This window comes from Echinops telfairi, unplaced genomic scaffold (assembly GCF_000313985.2).
Source record: "Echinops telfairi isolate 266 unplaced genomic scaffold, ASM31398v2 ScPeMD7_7468;HRSCAF=8506_0, whole genome shotgun sequence".
Lineage (NCBI taxonomy): Eukaryota > Metazoa > Chordata > Mammalia > Afrosoricida > Tenrecidae > Echinops > Echinops telfairi.
In genome coordinates this window covers 51,995,287-52,016,703 of record NW_022111369.1, presented here as the reverse complement: position 1 = coordinate 52,016,703, position 21,417 = coordinate 51,995,287, and positions in this window count along the sequence as shown.

Sequence of the window (21,417 nt, the reverse complement as noted above, 5' to 3'; positions counted from 1 at the left end):
CATCTACTATTAAAGGCTATCTGATTTCTTTGGCTCACAGCCATCTTCAAATCCAGCAGTGGTAATTCACTCCTCAAATGGCATCACTCATCTACCTCTTTCTTCCGTCTTTTAAGGATCCCTATGGTTATGTTGGCCCCTCTCAATAACTCTGGATAAAAGCCATCCTCCCTGGCCCATCTTCAGTGCCACCTCTTCCCTATTTTCACTGTAGAGGAAATGTCTCTTCCCTTAAACTCCACAGAGCGTAATACATAACCATCATTAAGCTTTTCTTTTGGACCTCATTAATATAAGTGCTTCGCCTCCCTACTGGATAGTAAATTTGAAGGCAAGGAAAAACCTAAACAAAGTGGTAAGAACACCAGTTGAAATATGTGGCCTTAGTGATAGAAGTGAAGCTGGAAATTGCATGAAGAATTATTCAGGCCCAAAGACTTCTTTGTTGCAAATACTTAAAAACAAAAAACAAAAACAGAAATGGTAATCACAGATGTGGACTTTGCTAGATAGCATACACAGGAACCAAATTGAGTACATCTGTGGGAAGAGGATCCCTGGAGGCATAGTAGGTCACAAGTTAGACTGCTAACCATGTGGTCAGAAGTTCAAAACCCACTACTACGTGTCTGGATTGAATCAAGGGCAGGGAGGGAGGGAGAGAGGGAGTGGGAAGAGATGATGAAAAGCTCCGTTTCATCAGGCAAAACAAGGTCAGGGGCCAACTGTGGAAGAGACTATCAGATGGTCACATGCAAGTCTGGTGAGGCTGAAGGAAATCAAAACAAGCACAGGAGGGCCCAAACATGATTTTGAGTGTCTCACACTTGAATTTAAACCCGACTCAAGAAGAGACTTGGCTCCCTGGATCCTGATGACTAACGACCGGCTGAGTGGTGAGATGACATCAAGAGCATCGTACACGAAGAAGAAAACGAAAGGTCATTAAAAAGACAAGCATGAAATCACCTGAGTGGGTGCCAGAAGAGAACACAGAACCAAAGCAAAGGGAAGAAACAGTGAAGTCAAAGAGCTATACGGAAACTTTCAAAGGGCAGCTTGAGAAGACAAACTATTGCAATGAAATGAGCTATCATTTGGCGTTAGAAATCCCCAAAGGGATCACGTGCTCTGAATATCTCAAGTTGAAGGCTTCTATGGACAAAATATTGAAGAATGCAGGGACTCTCAGAAGAAAATGGAAGGCAGGCACAGGTGTCACACCGTATACAAAAAGAACTGGCTCACATTTAACCATTTCAAAAGATGGCATGTGACCAAGAACCATTGGGATTGAAGCAAGAAGTCCAATCTCTGAATGCATTACTGCTTTCTGTATGGACTATAACTCAATGTGAAGAAAATCCAAATCTTCACAACTGGACCAATAGGTAACATCATGAAAAATGGAGAAAAGCTTGACGCTGTCAAGAATCTTGTCTTGTTTGAATCCACAATTAATGCTCATATTGTCAGCAGTCAAGAGATCAAATGATGGCAAATCTGCTGCACAAGATCTCTTTAGAGTGTTGGAAAGCAAAGATGTTATTTTGAGGACTAAGGTGAACCTGACCCAAGCCACGGTGTTTAAAATCGCCTCACATGCATGTGAAAAAGCTGGACATTGAAGAAGGAAGACCAAAGGAGAAGCAATGCATTTGAATTGTGTTGCTGGTGAAGACTACTGAACATACCATGATTGCCAAAAGAACAAACAGATCTGTCTTGGAAGAAGGACAGCCTGAATGCTGGCGAGGCTGAAGGATGGCGAGGTCTGGTCTCATGTACTTCAGACATGTTGTCAGGAGATGCTTGGCAAAGCAGCTTGGTAAAGTAAAAGGGCAGCGAGAAAGACCGTCAGTAAGACGGATTGACACAGTGGCTGCCAATGGACTCAAACATCAAAACAGCTGTGACGATGGCCCGGGATTGGCCAAGGTTTCATTCTGTTGCATATCGGGTTGATATGAATCAAAACTGACTTGACAGCACCTAACAACAGCAGCAACAACAACAAGGCTTCATGAATTGATGGAACACCGTTTGAAATGTCTAAATAAACTAAAGTAGCCTGGGAAACACTCAGTCGTCTATAGCAAGAACTTTGGAAGACAGCTCCCTGGTCAACCAACTGGATGAGATCCATATTTCTACCCATTCCAAAGAAAGGTGAGCCAACAGGATGCAGAAATTATTGAACCCTATAATTTATATCACATTAAATAAAATATTATTGAAGATAATTTTAAATGGCTGGAGCATTACATGAGAAAAAGAGTTACCAGGAATTCAGGCCAGATTCTGAAGAGGATGTGCAAAGAGCAATAACATGGCTGATGTCTTATGAATCTCAACTGAAAGCAGAGATTACCAGAAAGCTGTTTACTTATGTTTTATCGACTACACAAAATCATTTGACTGTGTGGATCATCACAAACTAGAGATAGCATTAAAGAATGGATATGCCAGAGCACTTCACTATGCTCAGAACCTATACATAGACCAAGAGGCAATTCTTCGAACAGAACCAGGGCATACTGCGGCGAGGTTTAGGAAAGGTATGCATCAGGGTTATACCCTTTCGCTACACTTGATTAAATTTATATACTGAGATGCTGGGCTGCAGGAAGAAGAGCATGGCATCAGTAATGGAGGAAGGCTATGAACACCCTGCCTGATGTACATGGCACAACCGTGCTTGCTGATAATGAAGAGGATTTGCAGCACTTGCTGCTGCAGATCAATGACTGTAACTCTCAGTATAGATTATGTAAACAAAACCCCAATCTTCACAACGAGACGGATGATACATAGCATCATGAGAAATGAAGAAATGATTGAAGTCGTCGAGGATTCCATCTTGCATGGATCTACAATCAGTGCTCACGAAGCAGCAGTCAAGCAACCAAAGGACGCATTGCCCTGGGTAAATATGCCACCCAAGTCCCCATTAAAGTGTTGAAGAGCAAGGAGGTTGCTTTGAGAACGAAAGTGTGCCTGATCCAAGCCATAGTATTTTCAATCGCCTCATATGCATTCCAAAGCTGGGTAAGGAATAAGAAAAACGGAAGAGGACGGGATGCACTGAATTGTGGTGTTGGCGGCGAGTGCTGAAGTACCGTGAACAAATGCCTGTCTTGGAAGAAGTTCGGCCAGCATGCTCCCGAGAAGGGCAGATGGCCAGACTTCATCTCGTACATCGGACATGTTATCAGAGGACCTAAACCGCCGCCCAACCAACAACAACCTCCGCTTGGCCCCACCCAAAACCTCCACCTCACTGCCATCAGACCCGAATGCATAACAACCCCCTAGGGTAGAGTAGACTTGACTCTGGGTTTCAGAGTCTCTAAATCTTTATGGGATCGGAAAGCCTCATTTTTCTCGTAAGGAGCAGCTGTCGATCTTGTGGCCAGCAGCCCACCTTCTAACCCAAGATGTCACCAGGGCTCCTTTAATCTGTATGCGGGCGTCCTGCAGAGAGACTAGTTAGCAGTCGCAGGCCTACCCCACAGCACCAAGAGAAGGGCCCTCGGGAGAGAGCCAGCCTTGGAGAAGGACAGCAGGCTTGGTAAAGCAGAGAGCCAGCAAACAAACAAAAGAGGAAGCCTTTCAGTGAGATGGCCTGACACAGTGGCTGCAGCGGTGAGCTGAAATGCTTGAGAGGACGGCGCAAGACTGGGCTGCACTGGATTCTGCAGGACCTGCCGGATGGCACCTAACCATCACCAGAACAAAGCCGAAATCAGACACTCTCTGGTTCTTCGATTCTGACTTTAGATACCTACTTCTTTTACCCGAACCATGTGATCGAAAGTGTATTTCTTTAAATGCTGCAGGCCATTAATGAGATGTGAACGTCAAGGTCTCCAATAGCCAAAAAAAGATTAGCAAGGATGAAAAAACAGACACCGGCTAGGAAACTTTCAAGCTTGTGTTTTCAAAGTACATTGATCCTTCATTTAACTAAGTTTCACAACGTTTATTAGTTCCCTTGCCTTTAAAATTTGACCCTGGGTGACATATATAACAAATTTAGGGATCTTTTTTTTTTCCCTTCTAGAAGTCTCATGTAAAATGAGCCTCTCCTTTAATGACCCTCTGTAAACAAGATGTCTTGTAAAAAGTTCATCACCTTAGCAACTGTCAGCTGAATCGGTGTTTGGAAGATAGAGTAAAATTGCAGGCTAACCTACAGACGGGGCCTGACTAATTATTTTTCCATTAAAGAAAGTGGAAAAATAAAAGGGGTGCGGTGTAAGTACCCTGAAAGGCAAATTAGAAAATTTTATTGTTCTCCAGTTTTCTTCCGCTTCTGATTAGTTTGAATGTCTATTTTCTCTCCTTGTTAAACTGCTTACATGTCAAAAGCGTTTCCTCTTTCTCTGCGTCGTCTCATGGTGGAGGAGGAATCGGCGGGGGTCTGAGTGCGTTCCCCATTCAGCTGCTTCGCTGTAGCTCTGTTGGCAGAGTGTGCCATTTGCTTGGTCAAAGGAGCTGGGGGGGTTCTTTTCTTAAATCATTTTATTGGGGGCTCATACAATTCTTGTCACAATCCATCCATCCATCCATTGTGTCAAGCACATTTGTGGCCATCATTATTCTCAAAACATTTGCTTTCTACTTGAGCCCTTGCTATCAGCTCCTCATTTCCCCCCCTCCATCCCCCACCCCCTCCCTCACGAACCCTTGATAATTCATAAATTATCATTATGAAGCTGGGAGTGTTCAATTGCGGATTCTTTGGCCAACTACATCCTAGAAAGCCATGACCGAACTTTCCAAGGCAAACCATGAGGATTTTAGAAAAATATTAACAGAGAGGGTAATTGGTTTTCTGGTGAAAACCTTTGTAATAATGTATAGCTTTGACATTCATTGTGTCAAAATATGTAATTTTTTGGACAGAGCAAAACTGCCCCTGTGAGTTTCTGAGACCGGAACTCTTTTCGTAAGTAGAGCGCTCCATCTTTCTCCCGGAGAGTGCTGGTGGTTCTGCAAGGCTGACCTCACGGCTTGCAGGCCAATGCGTTAGCACTCCTCCCCTAGGACTCCATGAGTTGGATAAATACCCTTAGATGCTGCCTAATTTCCGACAACAACAACAACAATAAAATAGCATTAGGAAACATGTCATCTCTTTTAGTCCCTAATCTCAATATTTTGGAGCCCTGGTGGTGTGATGGGCCACAAGGTCGGCAGTTCTAACCCACCAGCACTTGAGGGAGAAAGAGGAGGCTTTATCCTCCCATAAAGATTTATAGGAAACCCACGGGGCAGTTCTAACCCATCCATAGGGATGCTATGTGAGTTACGTGTTTGGAATCTCAATAGTTTTCCTAAAATATCATAAAATTGACTCAAGCTTAGAGGGACTCGGTGTGTGTAAGTAGAGTTGTGCTCCAAAGGGTTTGCAAGGACTGATACTTTTGGAAGTCTATTGCCAGGCCTATTATCTGAGGTGTATCTGGGTGGATGGGACAGGAACTTTCACCCTTTGGTTTAGAGGCCAAATGAACACCCAACCCAGGGATCCCAATATATTTGCAGGAAAAAAGAACCCGGAAAAAATGCATCCAAACGGTGAGTAAGTGTGGTTGAGGTAGTTCTCTCTGCGTGCAATTTTCCATTGTGATCGTTTGGGGAGAGTATCTTGCTCTTGTTCCTCTGCAGGTGCTGGAGGGCAGCACCCTCCCTTGCTCACTGCCTGGCATCTAGGGTGTGGTGCTAAGAAGCAGTCTTGGACACTGACATTTCTATCTTGAATTTCAAATCTTGATCCTATAACACAGAACCTGGACTGGGATAGGGTCCCTGATAGTCTAGTGGGTTATACATTGGGCTGCAAGGTCTGAAGGTCTAATCCAGCTGCTGCTCTATGGGAGAAAGATGAGGCTTTCTGTTTCTTTAAAGATGTTCAGAAATCCTAGGGAGCAGTTCTATTATGCCTTATGCAGCGGCTCTCAACCTGTGGGTTGCAACCCCTTTGAGGGTCGAATGACCCTTTCGAAGGGGTTGCCCGATTCATAACAGTAGCAAAATGACAGTGATGAAGTAGCAATGAAAATAATTTCATGGTTAGGGGTCACCGCAATATGAGGAACTGTATTAAAGGGTCGTAGCATTAGGATGGTTGAGAACCACTGCCTTATAGGGTCATTAGGAGACATCATGCACTTGCAGGCAATGGGGTTGACTCTGGAATTTGAACGAAGATGAATTGGGTGAGACAGGGATACTACAGTTTAAAATTCAAAGAGACACTCGTCCTCAGCTGGAGATGGGGCGTGCAGATCATCATGAGACTGAGTACCTGCTTAAACTTGGCACCCTGAGCTTCTGACTTGCCTTTCTTCCCTATTCTCCACTCTCGTGAGAGCTGGATCGTCCGTAGGCAGGCCGCTCTGGTGGAGGCGATGGTGGTTGAGTCAGGGTAGCAATAGTGCAAGGGTAGCCGAGACAATGACCGTGCTGTTGCAGTGGTGGTAATGGTTGTGGTACTGCCAATACCTGCAGCAGCCTCTTGACTCTTTGCCATGAGCCTCACTCTGATTCCTGAGCTGTGCGGTGAGTCTTGGGGAAAAGACTAGTTTTCTCACCTTTGCTTTCCTTGCAATCCATCCTTTGACAATCCTTCCAACCCACTGCCTGTCTCATTAAGCAAACCTGAGTTGGTTTCTGTTGCTTGCAACCAAGAACCTTTACTAATGCAATAAGCACGTGAGCAGTTTGTATTTAGTTCTCTTGTATCATTTTCTTGGTTTTTGACCCTCTCCTACCCCCACCAGATTTATAAGCAGATTTTTTTTCCCCAGGGAAGGCCAATATGTTCTATCAACTCAGTCTCTCACCATCTCAACCAGGGTGGGCTCCAGAGTGAGCTAACGTGGCTGTTCAGTGTGCTAACGCCAAGGACCTAGATCTTTCCATCTCTCTACTCTTTCATCATTGATGCTGGCTTTATGCTCAGGCCATTGACAAAGTGGTCGTAGCAGTGGTAGGATAAACATCCCCACATGACCATGACCCGAGGAAAGAGAGAGGGTCTTAGGCCCGAGGAACAGTTTTCCAGGAACTCTACCATCGTCTCACCTCTCATTTTCTTGCTCCAAATTAGATCACATGTCTAAACACGGGTGAGCCCTTGCCAAAGACAAAGTCACCTCACCCCGGAGCTGGGGTCCATTTTCCCTGAGGCGAATGAGAGGAGAGTATCTGAATCACCTTGGGGTGCCCAGAGGGAGCTCTCGAGAAGTCCTGGGGGCAGAACGGGCTCTCATGGGACTGCTGGCCTTCAAAACCACCAGCCACCAGCCGCTCCTCGTGAGAAAGTTGAAGCTTTCTACTCCTGGAAAGAGTGACAGTCCCAGGAACCCACAGGGACATGCTCCTCTATCAAACAGGGTCACTCTGCATCGGCAACAAGTCAGTGGCAGCGAGTGATAAACAGCCCTGGCGAAGTGGTGAATTACATTCACCGGGCTGCCAATGACAAGGCAGTGTTGTGCACCTACCACGAGTTTCTCAGGAGAAGAACGAGACTGTCCGATTCTGCAGACATGGGACAAGGCTTAGATGCCCAACGGGGCAGTTCCAGTCTGTCCGGCGGGGTCCGCTGAGTCGAAATCCACTAGATGCCAGTGGGTTTGGCAGAAGGAAGGAAGGAGCCTGGGAGCCTGAGAGCCAACCTGCAGAATCCATCATTTATTTTGTCAGCTTATTGAAGTCTTTTGTTCATTTTCAGGTGTGGCTATAGGGTGAGTCCAGGGTCTCTTCAATAGCCGCCCGTGCCGGGGAAAAGTGGACAATCCAAGGAAAAGGCAGGCAGAAGACTCGAAGCGGCTGGATTGTGACGTTGACGAAGAAGAGCAAGTAGCCAGTGGGCTGCTGGGCGCGCAAACAAAACTAGTGTCTGCAGAAAGACAACCAGAAGGCTCTTCAGAAAGGAGGACAGAGCCATTTCAGTGGGCTGACCCTGGCCTTCACTCAGGAAAGATACTCATTCGGAAAGGAAATCAGGTGCAGGGAAGCTGAAGGCCAGTGAAAACGAGGCGCGCCTTCGAGGAGATGGGTCCGTATAACGCAGACTGGCCACAGCCGCGGAGACAGCACAGGACCGGGCCACGTTTTCTTCTCTTCTCTGTGGGGGCGCTATGGGTGGGAGCTGCCTGGGTGACAACTCACAACGACCAAGTCGGGTCTTCCCGTGCATGCTGTGCTCTCTCCGTAGCTGTGAAGCCTCCCTTCTGGTACCAGCCCTAACATGCGTTCAATAACACCGTTTTAAAAGACCATGCTGGGGAGGACAGCGTCTGAGTAAAATTATTTTCATGAACAGGACACATGTATACTATCAGCAGACATTGTATAATTAAACCAAGCCCCCAGTTCTGTGACCGGAGGATATGGGAAGCCTGCAGACCTGAACTTGTGAATCACAGCCACCCAGGGCTGATGGACAGTGGCGTGGGTGGAATTTGAAGAGGCATCAAAGACGAAGTCCATAGGTCGGGGATCTCCCCCCCTCCCCCCAGCCCCAAGCCCCTTGGTCTGGAATTCCCTTCCCTTAGACAGTCCTCCTGGTGTGATTCTTCTGAAGAATCACAGAACCATGCGGACAGAGCGAGCGAGCGCTCAGTAGATGTGACAGCCTTATTAGTTTGGGGCTTTCTTGCTCACAGTATTTCCATCCTCGTTGGGAAGACCCACTAGGAGAATCATCGGACCTGTCTCTGCACCCCAGACTTCGCACACAGAGAAGGAATTACCGAATCTGCCTGGTGAGCTCAAAAGAAGCATCTCAGTTTCCTCGCTCTGCCATAACAAGGGAATTAATTTGCTTACACTTCTGGAGGCTGGAGGTCCAAACCAGGGTATCAGTCATGTTGCTTTCTGGTGAGGCCCGTGAGAGGACAATTCTACCGCTCTCCTCGTTGCTGTGGGCAACCACTGGTGTGCCTTTGCTGTTACGTATGGATGCCTCTGCCGTCACGTGGTTGGCATCTAGCTCCCCCCACCCCCATGAGTCTGTTTCCTTACCTGTCCTCCCCCTTCAGAAAATACCACTCAGAAAGAATTAGGATTAGGACCCGTCCTACTCCCCCAAACCAAACTCCCCCAAACCATGGAGTTGATGCCCACTCAGAGTGACCCTATAGAACAGGGTAGAACAGCCCCCATGAGTTTCTGAGACTGTAACTCTTTATAAGAGTAGAAAACCCCATCTTTTCCCCATGGAGTGCCTGGTGGTTTTGAACTGCTGACCTTGCATTTAGCAGCCTAACTCTTAACCACTATGCCACCTGGGCTCCGCCACCCTACCATGACTTAATCCAAACAAGATCACATTCATAGATACAGGCATTAGGACTTCAACATATTGTTTTGGGGACACACAATCAGTCTGCACTAAGAAGCCCGAGTGCGTGTGTATCCCAGGCTCGTCTGCTCCTCTTTCAGAGCCTGTTCTCGGATTCTCCAGTTGTCGGGTTTCCAGGGGCCTTGCCGTCTGCCAGAAAGCCCTGCAGCAGCTGCCTGATGTTTGTGGTTGGCTGGATGAACTCCGTTTAATTCTGGGCTCAGAACTGAAAACCCATTTACCTGCCATTATGAAGACTTCTTCTCAAATATCAAGTCCTGGAGCATGTGCACAGGTACAGATAAGGTATAAGAGCTCTCGACACATGAATCCAGGAACAGGAATGGGAGTAGTGATACCCGGAGAGTACGGGGAAGGTGGGGAGGAAGGGCGGAAGGGGGAACCAATTGCAATGATCAACACAAAGCCACAGAAGCCATGGGGGAAGGGAGACAATGGTCTGTGTAAGATATGAAAAGAATAATAATTTATCAGAGAGTGGGAGGGAGGAGGAAGGAAAAAAAGAGGAGCTGATACCAGGGGCTCAAATAGAAAGAAAATGATTTGAAAATGATGATGGCAACATAGGTACAAATATGCTTGATACAATTGATGTATGGATCCTTATAAGAGCTGCAAGAAAAGAAAAAAAAAGAGCTGCAAGAACCCCCAATAAAATGATCCATTAAAAAACCAAAATAGTACAGCCTAGACAACGCTGTGAGACAGTTCTACTCTGTCACTTGCTGTTGCTGGTCGGGTCCAATCCATAGCGACCCTGCACAAGCAGAAGGAAACACCCCCGTCCTGTGTCCCCTCACAATGGTTCCTATGCCTGAGCCCACGGTGGCGGCCACTGCGTCCACCCATCTCCTGGAGGGCCTTCCTCTATTTTGCTGCCCCTCCACTTGACCGAGCCCGAGGGCCTATTCCATGGACTGACGTCAACATGACGGCACCTAACAAGCACACGTTTCTGAGAATTCCAGTTTTGTTTTCATTTTTCTGCTTGTGAACGTTGAGGAACACAAATAACTCTTGAGGAAGAACATAAACAGCTTTATCATTCCACCGTTGAGCCCAAGAGCCATGATTGGCAATGGGAGGTGCCTTTCTCCTTTATGACCTCACCCTGTTCCACATGTGACTATGCAGAATTCATGCATGCGTGGTACCATGTAACTTGTATGTGCAAATTTTTATGTAACATTGTATTAGGGAGCATTTTCCCACAGCAAAAATCGTCTCCAAATCATGATTCTTTGGTATGGCTGTGCAGTATTTTTTTCAACAAATATATAATTTCTTTTGGCAATCCCCTCTTTCTACGTATTAAAGGAGTTTACACGTATTTGTGGTTGTTATGTTGATTCTGACCCAGAAGGACCCCACGGGATGGAGCGGAACTGCCCCTGGGGTTGCCCAGGCTGCACATCACCGGGACCTTTCTCCCTGAAGCAGCTGGTGGGTTCCCTCTGCCGTCAATCCCTCGGTCAGCAGACTCTCCCACCAGGGCTCGTTGAGAATTTTCAGCTCTTCCCTTTTGATTCATTTAAACATTTGTTCTACTTTTTATTCTTTTCTGCTTCCTTGTAGATGGAAAGTTTTCTGTGCTTTATTTTGTTCTTCTAGTTGCTGTTTGGTATGATTTTACTTATATGAAATCCAGGCTAGGTAAATTGATAGAGATGGTCATTCGATGAATGTTTCTTAAGTCTAGGGCAGGGGATGTTGGAGGGCAATGGAGAGCTCATAATGAGGCCAAGAATGAAGACAATGTGTTCAAATGGATTGTGGTGAGGATGGCATGACTCTTTTCGATAGATTCAAACCATCGAATGGTTTGGTGTGTAAATTATAGCTCAATAAAATGATCACAATAAACAAATGCATTTGCGAAGATCTCTCTTCAGTCTGCTGTAGTTTGTAGCAAAGGTGACGGACTGATAAAGCCACACGTAGGCTGGCAGATGATACAGGGTGTGGTGGTTACATAATCTGGTGTCAATTTGAGAGGATTATGAGTGAAGGGGTGGAGTCTGGCCTGTCAATCAAGGTATAACCAATGAGGCCTCTGTGTGGGCATGGTCTTCTCCTGAGAATGCTGAGAACTCCTGAATTTACTCCTTGGAGGTGGGAGAGACTCTCTCTCTGTGCTCACCCATTGGGAGACATTGCATCTTACAAGACGCATGGAACTACGCTAGTGCCCTGAGCTGGAAAGCCACATGGGCCTACCCTGATGCAACCAGACCTCTGAAGCTGGAGAAGCCACATAGAGACCCCTGCTAGCGCTGAGATGTTTACAACACCACTGGAGCCAAAGACTTTCTACCCACTGGCCTGTGATCATCCTGCATTCGACATCAATGAATGCGTTTCATGAGTCTGAAGAGGACTTTACAGATTGGTATCGGACATATGGGCTCATATCAGACTTATGGGCTTGGACTGGACTGGGTTGGGATGCTTTCTTAATGTACAATTACCCTTTACAGTGAACCCTCGTTTATCGTGGTTAATCGGTTCTAGACCCTACCGTGATAAATGAAATTCCGTGAAGTAGGATTCCTTATTTGTAAATCAAATATTTTCGTAGTTAGAGCATAGAGGACATGAAAAAACACCCTTTAGTCACCATTATACTCGTATTACCCAATTTATTAAACGAAAAAGGGAAAATACAGTAAAACATTTTGGATGTTACAATTATCATTTCTTATTTATTATATTATTTATGGCATCAAGCGTGTACAGTATGAGCCAATCAGTGGCAGTAATGACAGAGCATGCGCTGTTACGCAAAAACAGCGATAGAGTGAAGTCGCGGAAGTCGGAAGTCGAAGCGCGAAGTGGCGAGGGTTCACTGTAGCTAAAATTCTTTCTTATACACATATGGGTTTCTCTGGATTTGTTTTCTAGTCTACCCAGCCTAACACTCAGGGGAACATGCCACTGGAACAAAGTCAGTGATGTTTTGGGGGCCAGCCTCTCTTGTACCCCTTCCTGTGGAAGCTGCTGCAGACAGCACTCCCTGTCTGGGCTGATGTGCCTTCTACCACAGGCCTGCTTCCCTGGCTGTGAAGCCTGACCCAAAGGCAGCTGATTTGCGTGTTCAGTGGCCAGTGAGGCAGCGCTGGTGCGGGAGCTCTGCCCAGCGTGGTCACTGTGTCTGCTGAGAAGATTGGCCTATCAAACAAAGGCTCCATGAGATCAATTGGGAGAGTAGGCCCAAAGGTGCAGCAGAAATGAGCAGGCTCCCTGAAAAAATTCCAAAAGCCATATCTACATAGCAGCGGATGCTGTGACAGCCCAGGGGACAGGGACTAGAGAGAAGCATGATGCGGAAAGGGCATGGCAGTAGGGGCAGCCTGGTGGAACAGGGAGAGAAGGAGCAATAGGCTGCCTGCTTCGGAAGCCATGTCAAGAACAGCAGGTGACGGCGGCGGCGGCGATGCTGTGTCCTGAAGGACATTTCTGACTGTGCGGGCCCGTCAAGCAGCTACTCAAACTGCTTCCTGTTCATTCGCACTTCCTCGTGTATCCTCATGAGGAGCCCGAACATGGCTCTCTTCCTGGCACTCTGGAAGCGCGTAATCACCTGGTAATATTCACACCTCTCCTAAGGCCTCAGGTGGCATGGTGATGAGTCATTTTTATTGTCTCCATCACTAGATGCCTGAAAGCCACGGCTGTGTTTGATTCCTTTTGATAGTCTCAGCACTTGGACCGTGCATATAACACACAGGAGGGGCTTATCAATAATTGGAGGAATGGAGAAGAGCACATTTGTATGATGCGGCTCCGACAAGCACGGGGATTTAAAAATAGAGTGGTTTTGTTTTGTTTTATTCTTGTCGTGTCTGTCTGTTTGCTATTAATTAACAGTGTGAGACCTTTTGAGAGTCCCTGGTTGGAGCCGACAGTTAATGCGCTTGGCGGCTATTTGAAAGAGGGGAAGGTCCAGTTCACCATGGACTCCTGGAAAGGAAAGTCTGGCAATTTACTTCTGGAAATCAGCCCTGAAAAACCTGAGGAGCACGATCCAACTCTGATGCACACGGCGTGACCTGGATTGACGTTGACTTGATGGCAACCCCGGTTAGGTAGGACTTTTCCTTAATCTCAACATTTTTCCCTTAAAATAATGGGTAGGCAAAAACTCTGTGGGGGAGGGTGGAGTGGGAACCCAAAGCCCATCTGTAGACAATTGGACACAACCTTACATAAGGGTCACAAGGAAGAGATGAGCCAGTCAGCATGCAGGTTATTAGCACTGATAAAACATTTATCTTTCCTTTAGTTCTTTAATGCTCCCCCCCCATGTCTTGACCCCAATTCTGCCTTACAAATCCAGCTGGACCAGAGCATGTACACTGGTGCATAGAAGAGCTGGAAACACAGGGAATCCAGGACAGATAAACCCCAGGACCAATAACGAGAGGAGCCATACCAGGAGGGTAAAGGGGAAGGTGCAGGGACAAAGGGGAAACTGATCACAATAACCTACATATAACCCCCTCTCAGAGAGATGGACAACAGAAAAGTGGTGAAGGGAGACAGCGGTCAGTGTAAGATATGAAAAAAAATATTTTTAATAAATTATCAAGGGTTCATGAGGGAGAGAGGGTGGGGAAGGGGGAAAATGAGCTGATACCAAGGGCTCAACTAGAAAGAAAATGTTTTGAAAATGATAATGGCAGCATATATACAAATGTGCTTGACACAATGGATGTATGTGTGGATTGTGATAAGAGCTCTAAAAGTCCCCAATAAAATGATTTTTAAAATATCTTTAAAAATCCCCTCATTAAGCAGTTGTTGGGTCCAGCCTCATGTCAGACAGTATACTGAACAATATAGCAAGAGTGTGTGCAATAGGACAGATGTTGGCCCCTCAGGGGATGGGATAATTCGTTTATTTGTGCCCACATGGCACCTGTAACAAGATATGGGTGGAGTTTAGCCTGTCAATCAGGTTGCAGCTTGATGGCCTCCTTTGGAGGTGCAACCCAGAGAAATGACTCTCTGGAGGCCGCCCCACCCCCGCCTTCACCTTCCTATCGATGAGCCATGCTGAGACCTGCTAGATCCCTGTGATGCGACCACTGCCATTGGATCCACCCAACTCAACCGGCCCTGTGATCTTCCTGCCTTCTGCATCGTTGCATGTGGCTGCATGGGTCTGAAGAGGGGCGGAGGGACTGTTGGACTGGATCTGGACCGGTCTGGGATGCTTGCTTGCTGACTTCTTGATATGTGTGTCTCTGGATGTGTTTCTCTAGTCAACCCGGCCGAACACAGGGGGCTTTCAAGGAGCCCTGGTAGAAGGGTCAAGCCCTTGGCTGCTAAGGGAAAGGCTGGGAGTTGGGAGCCCTCAGCCACTCGGTGGGAGAAAGATGTGGCAGTCTGTTTCTGCCAGGATCACAGCCTGGGGAGTCCTTTGGGGCTGTCCTGTAAGAATGGAGTTGATGGCAGTGGGTGTGGTTGGGTTTCCGGTAGAAGGCTTTCAGTCCAGGGGAGGAGGCGTGCAGGCCGCACCGCGGACAAGAAGACCCTACAGAAGGAAGGCGCCCTGGTGCTGTTGTCGCTACGAGCTGGGCTGCTGACCGCAAGGTCTGTCGTTCGAACCTACCAGCTGCTCTGCGGGAGAACAATGAGCCCTTCTGCTCCCACCAAGACTTCTAGCCTCAGAAACCCACGGGGCCAGTTCTTCAGGGCAGGATGAGTTAGAATGGACTCAGTGGCAGTGTTTGGTTTGTGGCACTCTGGTGGTGCTGTGGGGGGAAGCACAGGGCTGTGGGCTATGAGGTCAGTGATTTAAACCCATCAGCCACACCCCAGGAAAAAGATGAGGTCAGTCTGCTCCCAGAAAAATTCAGTCTCAAAAGCCCTATGGAGGGTTCCTATGAGCCAGAATTGACTTGATGGCAGTAGTCCTTCCTTCCTCTTCCTCTTCTTCTTCCTCCTCCTCCTCCTCCTCCTCCTCTTCCTCCACCACCACCACCATTACTGGTAGGTGTGTGGTGTGAGCCCACCGGCCAGTCTATGGGAGTAAAGACTAGGTAGTCTTCTCCTATAAAGCCGATGGGCACCTCTCCTCGGTTCTATGGAGTCACCATGTGTCAGATTCAACTAGACTGTGGACAACAACATTAACGACATCCCCAATTTGAGATTTTCCTCCTAGTCCCAACAGAGTAGTACACTGTTGCTCTTGTTGGCCCGGTTTCCTTTCTTCAGATAACAGCACCTTCATTTTTCTCTGAGGAAGCCTCCCACCCCCATGCCCAGTGTGCCACCATCCAAGGATCTACCATGGACATTTGGTGTGCCCCTTGCCCGGGCCGCAGTGACAGGTTCAGAGGTGAGTGTGCGAACCACGCCATGGTGGGGCTGTGTTGGATTCTGTGAGAGAGACAATTGCTCTTCGTAGAGATGATCCAAAGCCCGGAGCTGCTAGGGACCAGTACGGGATAGAAGCCCATCTTCAGGACAAAGAACCCAACCTAGAGAGAATAATGCTAAGCTGAAGGATGGACAGAAGGCTTGGATGGCATCCATGCAGCACCTCAGTCCAGGTCTTCTTGCTTCCCAGAACCATCCTTAGATATATCAATATGTATTCTCCCACCCACTTTTTTTTTTCCTTTTCAGCCTGAGTCACTGTGACTCAGTTGAAGCTGAAAAAAAATCCTCACTTGTATGCAAACAATCCTATTCTCGCTGGTTGATCTAAGGATGCAAACTGCCACTAGTTGTATAATCCATTCCTTCTCTCGGCGACCATGCGTGCCAGGGGGGAGACCTGTGCTCCCAAGGGTGTTGAAAGGCTGCATGATCCGAAGGAGAGTGCCAGGCTTCTCTTCTCTGGGTGAACCTGAATTGACAAGTTCAAGTTGGCTACTGAGTGTGCTAACCGTTTCCACTGCCCAGGCTGATAGAAGAAGGGAATGCGATAAAAACAATGGGATCCGAGGAACTAAATGTTTGTGCAACTAAAACATCCCTTCTTTTTGTCGTATACATTTGCGTTCTGTGCAAGAGTTCATTGGGAAAAAATACGTTTGAAATTTGAATACAATTACAGATACACATACAAATAAAACATTAGGAAATGTTTACAATTCCCAGAACTGCAAAACAAGGTCAAGAGTGTAGCAAATCATTGAAGGCCATTTGTAGTCTGTCCTGGCCAAGCTGTATGACGTCAACCTTAGACTTCCCCAAGAGCAAGCACTAGTACTCGCTTCAAACACCTGGGACCCTCAGCTCTTCTGAGGGTTCACTGGGGTCTTTCCTTTACCTTTTTCTAGATGTGTGTGTGTGTGTGTGTGTCATTTTTTAATGTCTAGCTAATTATCACTTCTGGTGTCAAGCCTTCCAGAATTTTCTACTTCAAATTAACTTCTTTTCCTTCTGCGTAGTCCTTATCTCAGTCACACCTGGATTATGGTGAAGAAACGAAACCAAACCCTAAAGTACTGACCTAGGGTAGGTTGTGACTCATAGCCGCTCTATAGCTCTACAGAGGAGCCCTGGTGGTATAGTGGTATCACTTCGGTCTGCTAACTGCAAGGTCAGCAGTTCAAAACCACCAGCTGCTCCGCAGGAGAAAGATGAGGCTTTCCTCCTTAAAAGAGTGACCATTTTGGAAACCCACAGGGGCCGTCCTACGCTGTCCTATGGGGTCACTGTGAGTCAGAATGGACATCCTGACAGTGAGTTTGATTTGAATTCCTCAGAGCTGTACTTCTCCCTAGGGTTTCGGAGGCTATAAATCTTTAGGGATGCACATTGCCTCATCTTTCTACCTCAGAGCAACTGAGGGGTTTGAACTGCGGACCTTGCAGTTCGCAGGTCAAAGCTTAACCCATTGTGTTACCACAGCTGCTTTGTTATCCCTAAAGGGTACATAGTCTCATTAGTCCGAAGTTGCTCATGGGCAAAGTCTGAATCTTATTCATCCATGTATCCTTCCTGGCTCATGGCAGATGCTCAGGTGAACCGTCAAGGCCATGGCTTGGGGTTGCTTTTTCACTCTTCCAGGTGCCTCTTGTTTACTCTCCCAGGTGCCACACGCCCTTCCCATGCAGGTGTAAAGGAAGCTGTACGCACTTAGTAGTAATTTGGTCAGCATTCAGTCACCAAACACCCTGAAGGACCCAGGTCACAGTACAAGGGCTGAGTATAAGCCCTCTCTACTGACCCCAGTGGAAACTCCTTGGTTTTAATGGGCCTTCGGCGAAAGATGGACACACACAGATGACAGGGGCCCAAGGTCCCTCTGTGCTGTGGAAGGTACGATGCTCTATCCTTTGGTGCTTCAGCGTGGTGGTTTGAGACCTTCTTTTCTCTGCTGGCCTTCATGTAGCCCGAGAGTGGGAGGTGCGTTCACAGGTTTACAAGCATTACAAAGCACAGTCAGCTACCAGTAGGCTGGCTTTGTATCCAGCCACCCTGGGTGTGCCACCTTCTTTGAGGCTCCCTCATGCCTGGTGTCACCTTCCTGGGGCTAATTAACTTGCATGCTTGGGGCCATCTGACCTGATAGTGACTTCCCATATTGCTTTTCTTGAATACCTAATGATAGATATTATACCGACAAGTATTAACCACTCCCAATTTCAGTTGGACTCGTTGGACGACAACACGAAATGATGCTCTGACCCGGTCTTCTCCTTTTCCTGTGGGATGTCCTACAGGATCATGATCCAGCTGTTTGGAAGGTAGATTCCTGTGGGTGCTTCCCCCTGTGCCAGAGCTCAGAATGCCCCAGCCTAGAGAATGCCTGTCTGGCAGAGTTCAGCCTTTTAGCTGGTGGAGGATTAGTCGCGATGGCCCAATTCCTGCTGAATAACTGGGAAATGTTTTCCTTGTGACCACAGCCATGAGGAGAGGGGCAAAGATAAGATGCCAAGGTGTGGGGGTGCCCTGTGGCCAATCCAGGGCTATCAAGTCTGAATTCCTCTGTCTGAGACGGAATCCTTCTGGGCTGTTAGTGGGAGTTAGCCAGGGAGGTTGGCTCTGTTCCCTTGGGCAGACACTCCGTGGGATGACAGACAGGGCTTGCTGCTCCCAGAAAGAGCTAGAGCCTTGGAAACGCACACGGGCCATTCTAGCCTGTCCTCTGGGGTCCCCAAGAGGCGACACCGACTCGATGGCAGTGAGCGAGCAGTGAGGGCTAAGGAATCATTGCAGCCCCAACATCAGTCCCAGAGGCTTAAGCATTTTCCTTCTGTGCTTGGAGGGGACCTGTGGCTGTTAGCGATGAATACCTGAAACATTCGGGGACCCCTTTCCTTTTCTAGGTGCTTTTGCTTTGTATCCCCGAAAACTTAGACGTATGCATGCTTTAAAAAAAATAAAACTACGAAAACCTGGTCATAAAGGACAATGCTGTGTCTCAGACGGGCAGGCGTTGAATGGCTGACTGTAAGGTTAGCCTTTCCCACCCACCAGCCACTCTGAGGGACAATGAAGAGGCTGCTGGGTCCCTCAGACATGTACGGCCTCCCAAACTCCAGATCGGGTCCCTGTCAGCTGGAATGGCGTTGACAGCACGGTGTTGTTTGGTTTTCTCCCTGCTCTCGAGTTGATTTCAGCTCCTAGTGGGGTCTGCATTGGGCTGTGGACAGCAAGGTCAGCAGTTCGAAACCACAGGAGAACTAGGAGCGGTACGGTCTGGGAAACCCACAAGGGCACTTCTTCCCTGGCCTATAAGGTCACTATGAGAGGAGTTTGGTTTTAGGATCCCTGAAATCAGGGGCCTCACGCTCAGGGGCAGCGTGCTGCCAAGGAAAGAGCTGGAGCATGGGGCTTGGGTTCCCACCTGTCACGGTCTCCTGAGGCAGTCAGAGGCATTCGTAGGTGGCTCAGAGTGAAAAGACGTGTGCCCAAGTACCACATTTCTAGTAGTGTGACTTATTGTACCATGGGCACATTTTTAAAGGCAGGACTGTGTAGAGGAAGTTATTCTTGAGCCTCTGGTAAATATACATACCAAACAAGGGCAAAAAAGAAATGCTACTCTCCCCGGGAGCTGCAGTTTGTGCACAAGAAGGCGGTGGCGGGCAGCCCCTTCTTTGCGCGCAGACATCCTCTTGACACATTTTGATCTGGAGACGGTGGCCGTGTTCCTGCGTCCTCAAGGGACTGCGGGCTCAGCGCGCACTGAGAGTACCAGCCACTTGTTCCTGCAGGGATTTGAAACAAGGGGCTTATTGGCCACCGTGCTCAAAAGGCCTGGGACAGAGTGACAGAGAAAGAGGAAGTCAAGAGATGTGGGAGTTGGAAGGAGTTGAGGGTTCTCTGTATCTGCCTGGCAGCACCAAAGCTTCTCAGTCCGGGGACATAATGGTCGCCTTTGTCTGCTGGAAGGTGGCTGGGGCCTCCGGTTTTCAAGTTTCTGCCTGCTTCAGGGAAGCTGGCGGAGGGCTGCAGATGGGAGAGTCCCTCGAATTCATCTATTTGCGGTGCCGCGACACAGATATAGCCCAGTGAATTTGAAGACTTTTAAATGTACACGTATGTGAAAAAAATGTATCCGTGTGTGTTCATATATATGTATATATACTTTAAAATATAGACTCACTCTCGACTCACTGCTAATGAGGTGATGCTGACTCGTAACAAGCAACCTCCGTGGGTCTCTGAGACTGTTTATGGGAGGAGAAAGCCCACTCTGTCTCCCTTGGAGCTGCTTGGTGGTTTCGAACTGCCGACCATGTGGATCACAGCCCAATGAGTAACCACTAACCCCCTAGGGTGTATATATCTTTAAAGGTCTAATTCATTGGAATAAAAAAAAAATTAAAGGAAGATGTAGAAATGTCGTCTACAAGTACGGTGTATTAAAGGCTAATACGCCCATCACAAGCATTCTAACTTGGTGCGAAAAACACTGGAAGGGTTTTAGTGCCATGGATCTAGCAAAGTACATTAAAAATATCACCCTTTCAGCTTCCTCTCCCCTCCACATTGCCATGAAAGGTCAGGGAGAGTGAAGTAAGCTTTTTTTTTTTTTCCCCATGCTGTCAACATTTAAAAATTCTAGTAGCTCCTTTTGCGGGATTCCTTACTACTTTGAAGGGCTCTGCCTCAGCTGGATCGCCAGCTCCACCTTTAACAAGTCTTCCAACCTCACAGGAGAGAGCGGGATGGAGAAAATGATCAGTACTTGCTTGTTCATCTGAGCCTAGCAATTAGAATTCACCCAGCAGCGCCGCGGAAGAAAGCCCGGGGAATCTACTTTTGTAAAGAGGACGCGAAGAAAACCGCATGGCGCTGCACTTCTCCAGAACACTCGGGGTTGCCCTGCGTGGGAAGGCATTCAACAGCAAGGTGTGGATAGTGGGCTTCTGGGTAACATGCTTTCCTGTACGAAGGGGTTATTTGGAGGGATACGTGCAGAGCTTCGTGCCACTGTAGGTAACGAAGCACCGCGGCAGGGGAGCAGTCTCCTGGGGCCTCTGCTGTGTTTGGGGAGGACTTGGAGGCAGGAGTCACTCTTTCCTCATGTGCACCTCGCTGCTGTCGCCGGTTGCCACTGAGTCAGGTTCAACGCAAGGAAACCTCGTGTGTGCAACTGCTCCGTAGGGTTTCCGAGGAAGCAGATCGCCAGGCCTTTCTTCCGAGACACCTCTGAGTGGGGTCAGCCTGCCAGCCTTGTGGCTGGCGGGAACCGTGGGGCTCAACACGAGAGAGCGCCTTGTGTGGAATCCACTCTTTAGAGCGCTCCAAGAGTCGATGTCAGGGCCAGATGGTCTGCCTTTTGACCACACGGCTTCCCTGAACTGTTAATAAATTGTGCGCCTTTCCGCCGATTTCTCCTGCATTTGCAGGGGCTGAGTTAAGCACACTGGATTGGTTGGCGAAGAATAGTGAAAGAATAACGGAAGCACCACGGACTGCTAACAGGATGCACGGATCTGTCTTGGAAGCCAGCCAGCCAGAGTGCTCCCTCCATACGGTACTTGGTCTTACAGACTTTGAATATGCTGCCGAGAGAGACCAGTCCCTGGAGAAGCACATCGTGTGTAGTAGAGGGCCAGGGACAG